We start from the raw sequence: 14969 nt of genomic DNA, 5'->3' as shown, positions 1-14969 counted from the left end.
AAAGAAATATACCATCTGACCCATTTAAAAAAAAAAAAAAACAGTGTTATGAGTATGAAAAGCCTCAGAGTTATCAATGTCCTGTATTAAATCATGAATGCTGTGCAGTGAATATGCCAACAGCTTCCTCCTTGTTGATCTTCTGGAGGGATCTGGAAAGGGGAGCCGCAGCAGACGAGGACAGGTCAGTGCTGCACTCTCGCACTCTCAGAGAATCCATGAGGAGCCAAAAATGCTGACAGACATGAAAGACATATGTGAAAGGCAGAAGATTTCAGTACATAAATAACACAAGATATACAAACTGAAATACAAGTTATGATACTTTTTCATCAGAAATCACAAGAAGACCCTTACCTGCTTTATTTTTGCACAAGTTCCCTCCTGCGTCTCAATGTCAGTAGCCCTGAAAAAAGAAAATTACCTATTAATTTGCACCATGACACATCTTGGGCTGTGCCTGGAAAGCTAGGATAATAAGAGGTCAATCTTTATACAATTATGTAACTTAATACATTCAATGGTTGGTTTACTACATATACCCTTGTCCAACCTGCAATCCCATACAACAGCTCTGTCACAGAATGTGTTCAAGTGTGTTAAAAATGGAGGTCAGATAGTGTTGGAGTTGTACCGCCTGTATGCATATAGATAGCATATATAACTAGAAAAATTGTATTTCCTGCGAAAATACAGCGTGAATGCTGACGGCTGAAGTGATTTCGGAAATCTGCTGAATGTGCTGGAAAACACTTGCCTAATGCATAAAAAATGCATAGAACTATGAGAATGAAGGGTCAAGAATTTGCAGAAAAAGCTGACTTTTTTCAAAAGCTGAAAAGTCAAAGGCTGAAAAGTAATAGGTTCAAAGAGCTTAAAAAGCTGAACACTTTGATAGTTGGATGGTTTCTATAGCTGAACATAAAGCTGAATATTTGAAAAGGCAGAAAAGCTGAAAAGTAATGAACTGAAAGAGCTTAAAAAGCTGAACATTTTGATAGCTGAACAGTTTCTCTAGCTAAACATCAAGTTGAATATTTGAAAAAGCTGAAAAGGGAGAAAAGCTGAAAAGTAATGAACTGAAAGAGCTTAAAAGCTGAACATTTTGATAGCCGAACAGTTTCTCTAGCTGAACACGAAGCTGAACATTTTGATAGTTGAACAGTTTCTCTAGCTGAACATGAAGCTGAATATTTGAAAAGGATGAAAAGGTTGAAAAGCTGAAAAGTAATAGCCTGAAAGAGCTTAAAAAGCTGAACAGTTTGACAGCCAGTTTCTGTAGCTGCACATATGCTGGAGCAGTAGCAGAACCAAAGTTGAAAATGTCCCCATAAGAATGAATGGGAAAACACCTCCCAAACTCCTGCAGGTTTAGAAAAAAGTGTAATGGTTATGGCCAAAATATGTATACAGTGAGTAACAGGAGACATTGCTGAACCATGTGATGTCTTTTTTATTTCTGTAAAGTGAAAAATGAGGGAGCCAGAGCGAGAGACAAAACCGGTACTGTCTGCTCCACTCCAGAAATTTAGGCTCCAAGTTAACACTGCAGCTTATGGGGGAGTTGCCGGAGTGCTTGTCGCTCGAGGGCTTCTACAGCCAAAAGTTTAAGTCCTACATCTGAAATAAGAACATCATCTGAAAGCCAACAAGATTTCCTACATTTCTATGTATATATTGTCTATGTGAAGTAAAAGCTGTGGGACCCAAATCAAGCTGAAGAGAGTTTTTTCTCAAGTTTTTGCAGCTGCTCTCCACTCTAGCGATGATGTCACCCACTCTAGCTCACGCAATACACACCCATTATAAACCCAGAAGACGAGCTAAAAATCCTTAAAACTAAAGCTGTGATAATTTCAAAACCATAAAAGATTTTAAGAAGCTGAATACATGCCAAATAGTTCAAGGTCCTGTGACTATTTCAAAGTTGGAATGGTGTCTCTAGCTCAAAGTATGAGGGAGCAGAAGAGCTTGAAAGAGGATGAGTTTTGAAGAGGTTTTGAAGATTTTCCCATTTGCTTCCATATTAATTTTTTTTCTGAAAAAGCTGAATATTTGAAAAAGCTGAAAAGTACAAGGCTGAAAGAGCTTAAAAAGCTGAACATGATGATAGTTGAACGGTTTCTATAGCTGAACGTATGCTGAAGTAGTAGCAGAATGAAATTTGAAAAAATCCCCTAAGGATGAATGGGGAAAATTTTGCAGAAAAAGCTCAATATTTCCAAAAGTATAAAAGATAGAAATGCCAAAAATACAAGCAGTAATGTCCTTAACAAGCTGAAGATTTTGATAGTTGAATGGTTTCTGTAGCTCAATATTTGAAGGAGGAGAAACGAGCCGAAAAACGTACAGAATAATAAATTCCAGAAGAACAATAGTGTGAATGCTGTGTCAGCATTCACACTAATTAATTCTCTATATGAGTTATGTTACACTACCTGTTTCACGATGAGAATGTCTGAGGCTGCACTGTGAGCCGCAGTGGGGCACTGAGGAGCCAGGGAAAGCCTGTTGCTGCAGCACTGACTGTCATCTCCCCTGCCTCATTACTGCCGATGTCTCCCAAATCCTTCAAAATATAGCACATAAAATACATTAGGAATGTTTTAACTGTGCAAACAGGGTCAACGGGCTGTAACTAAACTTGACACTTCTTATATTGGCAAATCGAGTGCCTTTTCATAAGATAGGTTGTGCAAAAAACGTTGCTAACGCTAGCTAGCGTTAGCTAGCATTGCTCACTTATTAGCAAGCTAGCTGCGCTGCTCTACAACAACATGTCACGTTGCTTCTTATGTACGTCCAGTAAATGGGTACTTAGCAAATGTTATAAAACAAGACTTACAAGTGGCTGTTCACGTTCAGCTGAGTCTCTGTCTGATCCGTGACTGTCTCCTGCCGGGGCGGCAGCACCAGCAGCTTCTGACAGACAGCGGTCCGGATGAGGCTGTCGGCACCGAAGGCACCGCACCGCACCGCACCGGGGGTTGGGAGGGGAGAGGGGGGCGGGGGGGCGCACAGTTCTTGCTTCGGAATCCCAGTTGAACTCCATCAGATCGCTGGAGTGATAATCCTCTGGTTTAAAGTGAGCGACACACAACCGAGTTTTTCGTAGCTGACGCAGAGGTGAAGCCCCTTCTCTTCAGCTGCACAACACGCACCCAGGCACGGAAGATAGCACCGTTTTTTTTCTGTTAGGAAACCGGTGGACTCGGTGTCGTGACAGGCTGGAGTTTGTGAAACCACCACAAACTCAATAATTTACCATGTCCATGATAACGCAAATTTGTGCTCTTGTGTCGTGAAAAAACATTTCAAATCCTCACTCAACTTTTCAAATGGTATTTTTCACACAACATTACATATTTATTTTGTAAACCAGTATAACCTGCAATATGAAAAATCCTTAGGCACACTTGTATTGGGGGGTCAACCACCGTGCAAAATTTAGGGTCTCTAGTGTATCTGGGTTTTTGAAAAGGACCTTTTTTCTAAATGACTTATATTTTGCTTCCATATTCTTGTGTAGGGGCCCCAAGACAACCTCCATGCAAATTTTGGGGTCTCTAGGGTGAAAGGGGGCCGCATGGCAGCCAAAGAGACAGGGGGTATTAAAGGTGAAAAAACAGGATTGAAGGGATTTAGCCAGATTTTTATGTTGCTCACTTATAAGTGTCATACAAAAATATTTTTGTCCCATAATGATTAGAGCTTTCTAAAGCTACTTAGCTTTCCTATTCAAAACACTCTGTACACATTCAGGACGACAAACTCTCTGTTATTCCTCTTAATCTGCACACCAATGCACCAGTCTGCTTCGAGTCGGATTATGCTGGCCACTGGGGCATACCTTTTATGCAAGAGGGTTACTGTTCTGTGCATGTTTAAAATACTTTTATTAAAAGATGTTACTGCATATCCTACTGTATAGCCTCCCCTTTCACCCCCTCCATGCCCCCGGCTTTACTGTGCGGTCCCGTCCGGTGGAGCCCCTGCTGCACCATCCACCGGGCCGCCGGTAATGCTCCACTGTCACACCAACTGGGGTAAAAGTCCTCGCAAACATCTCATGGGACACATAAATAATCAAAGTGCATGTGCAGCTAGTGGAAACGAGCCAGGAAAGAGCATGCATGACAGCGTGACGTGAGCATTTCCTCAGAATGATTGACATGTTGGAGGACAAATAAGATGATCCACCCGGGGTGCTGCATTTGCAATGTTATAAAAGGTTGGCAACCAGAAAAATATCTATGACCCAGTAGGATTACAACCTATATGGACAACCCAGTTAATTTTTTGCTGGAAATCCAATATGGCCACTTCAATATTAGCCCCTGTATAATTGAGGTGAATAGGGCAAAAATTTAAACTAAGAGATATCTCCATGAAACTTCACAGGTTGATCACTGACATGAATAAGAACATCCTTTGTATTGGAGGTTTCCATGAATGTATATTTAAATATGCAAATAGGGCATTATTTGATTACATTACCCTTAACCTAACCCTAACACTGTAAAGTAACTCGGATTAATGGGTAGTCGGACTTTTGGGTGGTCGGACTGACGTATGCTCCCCCAATTCTGTATGGAGGCAATTTCCCGAGCAGCATCAGAAATCTCTCTAGTGAGAGGGAGAAGACAGACTTCAAAGCTAAGGCTGTTTACTGTAAGAGAGGACTCAGGGTGGGGGAGGGGATGCCACCATAGGATGCCACTCAACAGGCTTAGAAACTGACCTTCAGTGTCACTACAATGACCTGCCAGAGCTAAAATTTCAGTCTTTCCTAAATATTGTCTCAATATTCAGCCTTTCATGATAAGTCATTTTTTTACAAGTAACAAAATTTAATAGAAAAGAAAAATTCTAATTGTATTTTTTATTTTATTTTCAATAGTAATTTAAATATCTGGCATAAAATATGTGAAAATCCCTATTAAAGATAAACAGCATTTAAAAAGTTCAGACTTGTGCTGCTCTGTATCTCAGATTGAATCAGTGCCATACTACATGCTCCTCTGAAAGTTCACAGTCAGGTCAGCTGCAAGGTCAGGGTGGGGGAGGGGAGCTTTCAATGCACCTGCACCTCCAAACTCCCTCCAAAAACACTGCTGCATTCAAGGCAGGCAGGAATTACTGATTTCCTTGAACTGAATAAATAATGATTATTAATATGTGTATAACTTCTTAATCCCTTTATGATTTGAAATTATTTAAAGATAAAAAACTATTTTAACTCATTTTTACTAATCAAAACCATCCCATGGCTTGTATGACTGAGAATATTAAGATTATTTCATTTTTAATAGGCAGTTTTTGTATTCTTCACTCTGCTTAAAACTATATTTGAAGTAATTGTTTAATATGGGAGTAATTACCTCAATCTGTAGTATTTTTGCAGTGAAACATTTGATAAAAGTTTCCTTTCAATTTGAGGCCATAACAGTAGTGAAGTTTCCCACTGCCTAGAGCAGTGAAGTTTTCCACTGCCTGTGAATGCATTGGAGAAGCCAACGGCGACGGCTAACAAGTCTTTCATCTCTGCTAAGTTAATCGAGCGGATCGTGCGGGAAGTCGACTGAGGACTGGAGGTATGTTTGCAGTACTATTTTTTTTAAATTAATTTTTGCATGTTATCTTGTCGACATTCAAATTACCCCATTTACTAAATGTTTGAAACCTTAATTACTATCGTCTATCGTATCCTCGTAGCATGAAGTCCGCGAATAAACCCAAGCCAAGCCGTATTAGGTCGATTGTAACCATGGACGTCGGAACTATTTTCTGAGAAGGGGGACGGGATTTTTGTTGGGAGGGGCGGGGGAAGCATGCACTTTTATCAATGATTAAGGATTTGATTTGAAGTTATTTTATAATGGCGTGCAGTTATAAGAGAACTAGAATGGATGAACACAGCATCTTTATTGTTAAGAAAATAAAACTTTGATCACTAAATCAAGCCATTTAAGGAAAATAACAGCATTATTTGTACCCTTGAATGAAAAAAAAGAAAAGTCTGCGCTCCTGACTCAGGGCTTTCATGCATATCCAAAAGTGGACCTTCTCTCAGTTGACCTACTGATGAAGATTTTAAGCAGGGTCGAGACATCGCTTTCATCCATAAGGTCACTGTGAACGTTCATAGCTGTCAAATGTGTTGGTCTCTCCTGCGTCATGGTGCGCAGCCAGGTTTTCAGCCTGCGCAAGGCTGAGAAAGAGCGCTCGGATGCCGCGACAGATATTGGCAGGGCCAGACACAGCTTAATGAGCTTCTCCACTCTGGGTTTGGGGCTGCAAGGTATGCAGGATGGACACATCCTGGATGGTGCTTACTTCTCGTCCCCTACACACATTACTCAGTATGGGGGAATGCAAATGTTAAGGCATCTGGAACAAGTTCGCTTAACTGGAAAGACCACATCCATCCCCCACACTTTTGAAAAGCTTGCTACGCCAGTGCCCCCACCCCTGCGTGCTGAGGACAGCAAAGAGGTCAGCAACAAATACATTGATCACTTGGGCAAAGTCATCAAGCAAGTGATAGCATTAAAGGGAGCACCAACTGGCATGTGACTGGCTGACAATGAACATTACGGCCAAGGGATCTCCTCCTGCAGGGAGACTGCTTCAGGGACTCACTCCGCTTTAAATAACCTTCTGTATATCCCACTACTGTGAAGCTGCTGATTATGTATTTTAATAAAGCTAGAGAAAACTGTCTGACATGACGTGGCGTCGTTCTTCTTTCTATAAGCCTGTTGTAGAAAATATAAGCAATAGAAAGCACAAATATTTGTGTTTAATTCTGACACCACAACTGAAAGAAAGAAAGCCGGTCATAGACGTCAGAACTAGGGGTGCGGGGGGTGCGGCCGCCCCCCCGCACCCCATCAGCCTCCCTACCCACGGCATTACGCTTTAAAAAAATAAAGAATCTGACATACATTTATCTCTTACATATAATTAATGCATAGATCTACGCTTTTGATGTGACATGCAGCCTGCCTGACTACATACAGTAGCCTAGGCATCTGGCATAGGAGTCAGGCTGCATCTGGACCTGGTGCGCTCCGAGGCGGAGCGGCGTTTTGATCAGGAAGGACTCCGCATAGCTGCAGGGCGAGAGCAGGCAGTTCTTGAGGCGGCTCAGGGGAAACGAGTGGATGTGGGTTCCTCGGAACCGACCCCCTTTCCATGACAGCGGCTAAGCCTTGAGCTGGACATACTGAGGAATGTGTGTAGGGGACGAGAAGTAAGCACCATCCAGGATGTGTCCATCCTGCATACCTTGCAGCCCCAAACCTGCTCCATGCTGTCGGAGGTGGAGAAGCTCATTAAGCTGTGTCTGGCCCTGCCTCTTTCTCAGCCTTGCGCAGGCTGAAAACCTGGCTGCGCACCATGATGCAGGAGAGACTAACACGTTTGACCGTTATGAACGTTCACAGTGACCTTATAGATGAAAGCGATGTCTCGACCCTGCTTAAAATCTTCATCAGTAGGTCAACTGAGAGAAGGTCCACTTTTGGATATGCATGAAAGCCCTGAGTCAGGAGCGCAGACTTTTCTTTTTTTTCATTCAAGAGTACAAATAATGCTGTTATGTTCCTTAAATGGCTTGATTTAGTGATCAAAGTTTCATTTTCTTAACAATAAAGATGCCGCGTTCATTCATTCTAGTTCTCTTATAACTGCACGCCATTATAAAATAACTTCAAATCAAATCCTTAATCATTGATAAAAATGCGTGCTTCCCCCGCCCCTCCCAACAAAAATCCCGCCCCCCCTCTCAGAAAATAGTTCCGACGTCCATGAAGCCGGTGAATCAGATCAATACGTTTTTTTTTCTGGTTATCATCTATTGATATTCGGTACGCTACAGTTGTGGTGTCAGAATTTAATGTATTTTATGTACACAAGCAGGAAAGCTGGTGCCGCAGCCGGCGGAGAATTAATGCTCATTTGCTCATTTATTTGCTCAAACTTGGAGCCATATGTGATCATAATGATGATGAGAAAAGAAAACACATTAACTAAAGGTACAACCTATACTGAGATTTGAACCCATACTAGCGGATGATTCTGCTTACTGAGGGAGCTGCTCTACCAGGGGAGCTATACATCAGTCATAATACTCTCATGTGTCTTATTCATCACCGACCCGCTGCCCCAGCTGACACACATCAGCGTCTGGACATACGTGCTGCTGTCGTGTCATCAACCTAAAAACTGATCTTTATACATTTTTTCGTTGAGTAAAAATCCTCTCTGAATTATGGAACTGATAAGAATCATTTCTTAAATGCTTGTATGGACGTTGAAACTTCTGTAGGCTGTGCGTAATTGTTTCTACCTCCACTTAGCCGTGCTGCAGTGAGCGAGCAAAATCACAACCTCAGATGTCTTTAGGGTCTTTGACGTGTGCTCAAAAAAAGACCACAGTTAAACATAAAAGCAAAACGAAAACAGATCAACATAAAATGGGAATATCACAGATAAATACAAAATACAAAGAATAAGACCTTAAAAGACATTTAAAAGGCTTCATAGTGAGTTGTTGATGATGTTGATGGCGGATGAGATGAATAATTTTTTTCACTGTCTGTCCTTGCTAGAGGGACCCTGTAGCGACAGGTTGAAGGAAGGAGTTGGAATGAGGTGTGGAGTGGGTGAGGTATTATTAGCTACATTCTTGTATTTAAGCAACAACGAACAGAAACATAAATCAGGCAACTCTGTCCATTCCCCGTTCATGGTCACTGCTCCCTGCTGCTGCATGTTGTCGTCCTCCTGCTCACAGATGCCACCTGGTGGTTGTTTGGGCACATTGCCGCTTCTCATGAAAACACAATTGACCCTCCACTAAAAAGTGCGTGATTCTCGTGTGAACTCGGCCACAACGAAGTAGTACCTACTGTACACAGCTAACTGGGTCCGTGACATATAGCAACAGGTCATCAGCATAGAGAGACACTCGATGTTCCAGTCCAGCTCTAAAAATACCAGTGAAACATGAAGAAGATTTGAAAGCAATGGAAAGAGGCTCTATTGCTAGGGCAAAAAGCAGGGGAGACATTGGGCAACCTCTCTTCATAGAAGGAAATATTCAGACCTTTGAAAGTTAGTTGTCACACAAGCAGAAGGGGCAGAGTATAAAAGTTGTATCCAAGAAATAAATTTAGACCCAAAGCCAAATTTCCCCAAAACAGAAAACAAGTAATCCCATTCAACCCGATCGAAGGCTTTCTCCGCATCTAAAAATATAACCATTTCAGCAGTTTGGGGACAGGAGATAGCACAATATTTAAAAGTCTTCTAATGTTAGATGATAGTTGGCGACCTCTAACAAACCCTGTTTGATCTAAAGAAATTATGTCTGGTAGACAAGGATCCAAACGGCATGCTAGTACTTTGGCTAGAAGTTTTACGTCTGAATTTAATAAACTTATTGGTCTCCAGCTGCTACATTCATCTAAGTTCTTGTCTTTTTTAGGAATGAATGCGAGATTGAAGCCTGATTTAAAGTTGGAGGCAGAGAGCCCCACTTCAGTGAATCATTAAAGATGTCTAATAGCAAAGGAGCAAGTTGGTGGGAGAACTTTTTATAAAATTCAACCGGAAATCCATCCGGCCCTGGAGCTTTGTTATTTTGTATTAATTTAAGACAAGAAATTAATTCTTCCAACTGTATAGGTTTTTCCAACTCCTCTTTAATATGAGGATCTATGGTAGGTATATATATGTTATCCAGGAAATTATCCATTGTGGTCTTATTTGCAGGAGGTTCAGACTGATACAGGTTAGAATAATAGGAAGCAAAGGTGGAGTTTACAGTACAGACCAAAAGTTTGGACACACCTTCTCATTCAAAGAGTTTTCTTTATTTTCATGACTATGAAAATTGTAGATTCACACTGAAGGCATCAAAACTATGAATTAACACGTGGAATTATATACTTAACAAAAAAGTGTGAAACAACTGAAAATATGTCTTATATTCTAGGTTCTTCAAAGTAGCCACCTTTTGCTTTGATTACTGCTTCGCACACTCTTGGCATTCTCTTGATGAGCTTCAAGAGGTAGTCACCTGAAATGGTCTTCCAACAGTCTTGAAGGAGTTCCCAGAGATGCTTAGCACTTGTTGGCCCTTTTGCCTTCACTCTGCGGTCCAGCTCACCCCAAACCATCTCGATTGGGTTCAGGTCCGGTGACTGTGGAGGCCAGGTCATCTGGCGCAGCACCCCATCACTCTCCTTCTTGGTCAAATAGCCCTTACACAGCCTGGAGGTGTGTTTGGGGTCATTGTCCTGTTGAAAAATAAATGATGGTCCAACTAAACGCAAACCGGATGGAATAGCATGCCGCTGCAAGATGCTGTGGTAGCCATGCTGGTTCAGTATGCCTTCAATTTTGAATAAATCCCCAACAGTGTCACCAGCAAAGCACCCCCACACCATCACACCTCCTCCTCCATGCTTCACGGTGGGAACCAGGCATGTAGAGTCCATCCGTTCACCTTTTCTGCGTCGCACAAAGACACGGTGGTTGGAACCAAAGATCTCAAATTTGGACTCATCAGACCAAAGTACAGATTTTCACTGGTCTAATGTCCATTCCTTGTGTTCTTTAGCCCAAACAAGTCTCTTCTGCTTGTTGCCTGTCCTTAGCAGTGGTTTCCTAGCAGCTATTCTACCATGAAGGCCTGATTCACACAGTCTCCTCTTAACAGTTGTTCTAGAGATGTGTCTGCTGCTAGAACTCTGTGTGGCATTGACCTGGTCTCTAATCTGAGCTGCTGTTAACCTGCGATTTCTGAGGCTGGTGACTTGGATGAACTTATCCTCCGCAGCAGAGGTGACTCTTGGTCTTCCTTTCCTGGGGCGGTCCTCATGTGAGCCAGTTTCTTTGTAGCGCTTGATGGTTTTTGCGACTGCACTTGGGGACACTTTCAAAGTTTTCCCAATTTTTCGGACTGACTGACCTTCATTTCTTAAAGTAATGATGGCCACTCGTTTTTCTTTACTTAGCTGCTTTTTTCTTGCCATAATACAAATTCTAACAGTCTATTCAGTAGGACTATCAGCTGTGTATCCACCTGACTTCTGCACAACACAACTGATGGTCCCAACCCCATTTATAAGGCAAGAAATCCCACTTATTAAACCTGACAGGGCACACCTGTGAAGTGAAAACCATTTCAGGTGACTACCTCTTGAAGCTCATCAAGAGAATGCAGAGTGTGTGCAAAGCAGTAATCAGAGCAAAAGGTGGCTACTTTGAAGAAACTAGAATATAAGGCGTATTTTCAGTTGTTTTACACTTTTTTGTTAAGTACATATTTCCACATGTGTTAATTCATAGTTTTGATGCCTTCAGTGTGAATCTACAATGTCAATAGTCATGAAAAGAAAGGAAACTCATTGAATGAGAAGGTGTGTCCAAACTTTTGGTCTGTACTGTATTTCAGCTGGGCTGGTAGTTATGGAATGAGAGGAGTCATATATTTGTGATATGAAATTTGAGGCTGCCTGACGTTTAAAGGATAACTACCGTTTTTTACAACCTGGACCTTATTTGTAGAAAAATATATTATCATTTACTCACCCAGATAACTTTGGTATCATTTGGCGTTGTTTGGACGAAATTAGATCCAGTGGAGCGCTGCGTATATCCATATAATGCGAGTGATCCGGGAACCGAAGCGCAGCCTCTATGAGCATTATCTATCCACGAAATTAGTTCATTTCACCAATATTTTGCTACGATACGCTAGTGCTATTCCCCTCTGAGTCCGGGCCAAACAACGCCAAATGATACCAAAGTTATCTGGGTGAGTAAATGATAATATATTTTGCTAGAAATAAGGTCCAGGTTGTAAAAAACGGTAGTTATCCTTTAAGTTGGAGGGCGAGGAGACGGCTGGCTTTATCAGCATATTCATAGTATGTCCCTTTGGTCCGTCTTAAAAGGTACTCTACTTTCTCTGTAGAGAGAAGGTCATAATCCGATTGTAATATCACCCCTTATACTTTGAATCCATCTGTGAAGCAGAAGGCCAACTGTCCACACAGTCCCTCTGATCTGAGCCTCTGAAGCTTTGTACTCCTTCAGAGTTGTCACAGGTGTTGGGACCTTCACCACAGGGTTCTAACAATAGAGCGGCCTGCATGTAGAGCAAAGCCTAACACACGGCCTCCTTGCACCAACAAAGCCTGGTAAACAAAGGAAAGTACACCAACCCTAGCGGCACTGTTGCCACAGCCCACCAAGTCCTTTTTGCTGCTAGTTTTACACTGTAAAACTTTGTGCTTTCTTGCTTTTCCTTTTGCTCATCCAAGCTGATTTTAGCCTGTCCACTCTGTGGAGCTAAGTGTTAGCTTTGCCGCTGTGTGACAAGCCCATTCCTATCAAGGATCAAAGTTGATTCGAGCCTTAATTTGTTCATCGGCCACTGTGTGATAGGAAGACGAATATTGTGTCTCCACGGCTGTTTCCCCCTTGCTGCGCTCCCAGCTTTAAAGCTAGACTTATTTTTCTCTCTCTTTCTCCACAAACCCACACGTACACACACAGACACGCATCGTTTGGGTAAATGCACACACAGTCTCATGAGTGGCTTTTTGAAAACTAATCGTTAACGACCCCGCTATAACATCAGACACATGTGTCGTGGTAGCACCTACAGCCGGTTCGGAACATCAGAGTCCAGCTCTGTCCAAACTACACTGTGATCAAAGGCCCACTTTGGGTCGACAGACGCTGTTGGCCATCTTGGCTGTCTCTCACTCTCTCTTTGTCTCTCTGAAACACACACACACAGACACACCGCATGCTTGTTTGTTATTTGTTGCTTGAGTGTTATTGCTCATTGAACAATTTGCTAACATTAATTCATTCTATTATATTGTACAGAGCAGTTTTCTGTCATTATTCATGCAAATGCTTTGTGGTAAAAGCTGGTTGCGATGGTCAGTGCTCAGATTAATTTCCTTCACTGTTCCTTTAATTCTAAATATTTTACAAATATTTACATTTAAAGTGAACCCTTCTTTTGAGACTGTTTTCCAGTCTGGTTATTGGTCCCTGATTCCAAGGTGGTGCACCGTTTTATTGATTTAATTAATAATTTTGATAATTACTATTGTGGGAGAAAAATCTACGGCCAAGAACACTCTGGCCCCACAGAATAAGATGTCTTAAGTACCGATAAGGTATGGATGACGCCATAGTGACGTCTGATCTATGAGTTTATATCTCTCATGGTCTTTGCAAACTTAGCAGTTGGAAACTGCTATAGATATGTTTACAAAACGGATCTCTGACAAACCAAGGCTGTTGTTTATGTAAAACTCATAGAATGGCCTACGACCTATCTGCTGTAAGCAGACTAACTGTCTCCCATGTTTCTGAGCTTGGAGGATATCACCTGAAACTAGAGAAGGTTCGGGAGGATTGACTTGACTATGCACTGTAAGTAAGTGTCAGACTTGAATACCAGATGCTGCTTACATCCCCAAACACCATCACTGTTTAACCATCACAAAAATCTCTTCTGAATCCTTATAGCCTACACTGAAGTGACCACAAGCACAGAAGATCAGAACATGATCATAACTGTGATGTTCTGGTTAGTTATTTAGTGAGTGGAGGAATGAATGAATGTGCAGCAGGAGAGTGGCTGTTATCAGCTTCTAAAAGCTTTTTCTTATGGTTTCTTGTTATACTGTACATAACTCTGTCAAATTATACATACACAATTATACCATTTTAATCTCTAACAAAATGATCAAAAAAGAGGTTAGAAAGCTTCAAACTATTTTTCCACTTCTAATTTACGATTTATTTAATCTGCTGCCGGTAGCTCCTGATAATAAATCACATAAATGTTTTTATTTTCTGTGATTTATCGTCCAACCTATAGCACCACAACATAGATGACAGCAATAGTTCTGAGATCTCTCTATCCACCTTATTCCCAGCCCCCATGGGCGCGACTTCCAGTTGCGTTTGTTTACATGGTAACGATAGACGCTAATCCGGTTTTCATGAGGGTTAGAGAGGTAAAACATGTGGGAACATCAGCTGTCAGAGCTTAAATGAGACAACATAACAATTCCGTTGCCTACTCATATAGAGGGGTGGGAGGATGACATGAAGAAGTGGCCTGAGATAACATACTGTTGCATTTTTAGCTACTTTCTTAACTCTGTCGCTTCGGACGGCGAGGCAATGAATAATCTGAAAAGCTCTGAGCGATTTAGGGCCTGCACAGTAATAAGTAAGTATTAATAATTCATAATAATATTATATATAATATAATATAGTATATAATGTAATGTAATATAATATAATATATACTATACTAGTATAATATAATATATATTCTAATAATTTCATAAGTAAGTAAGTAGTAATATTTTTTGTCACCAAAGTGAAAAGAGCACATCAACAACCGGCAACAGCGCAACATATTCCCGAGCTGCGCAAGGACATTTTTAAATGCCACCGGAGCTGATCATCGTTTAGAAAAGAAAACAGTAAGAGACAACTTTCAAATAAACCGCTACGGGAAACGAAAACCGCTAGCTCACTGCTACTTCCGGTGAGAACCGGAAGTTGCACCCATAATCGTTTCTACAGCAACGACCCCAGGAATAAGGTGGATAGGACATTATTTGAACTGCACTGATACAAGCCTGGTAAAAAAAGAGTTCTACTTTGACTGTCCTCTGCAGTGACTCGAGTTACACTTCAGAATACAGCTGGACTTCAACAACCCCTTTTCCACCAAGCTCTTAGAGGAAGATCACACATTGTTGCATTCTTACAAGTCTTTTTATTGAAAAAGAAGCCTAAGGCCAAAGTCACAAACAATATGCTTTTACACAACATTTACTGAAGATTTAATCATTTAACTCTTTTATTAATAAACGATAGAAAACTTTAATTCAGTGAGACACAAAACAAAT

The 14969-nt window shown here is 41.3% G+C and overlaps 1 long non-coding RNA gene across 1 annotated transcript; it reads right to left on the bottom strand.

The window, feature by feature from the left end:
* Positions 1 to 287: 287 nt before the first annotated feature.
* On the bottom strand, positions 288 to 2927 carry LOC311270447. Its single transcript, XR_014624262.1, has 3 exons — positions 2846 to 2927; positions 2439 to 2569; positions 288 to 406 (listed from the first exon to the last, which is right to left on the bottom strand). It is a non-coding gene; the product is annotated as an uncharacterized lncRNA (long non-coding RNA).
* Positions 2928 to 14969: the final 12042 nt, after the last annotated feature.

The sequence above is a fragment of the Pagrus pagrus genome (genome assembly GCF_965226575.1).
Source record: "Pagrus pagrus genome assembly, chromosome: 15".
Taxonomy (NCBI): domain Eukaryota; kingdom Metazoa; phylum Chordata; class Actinopteri; order Spariformes; family Sparidae; genus Pagrus; species Pagrus pagrus.
Note: the sequence above shows the minus strand (reverse complement) of the source record. Positions and strands in the feature narration are given on the sequence as shown.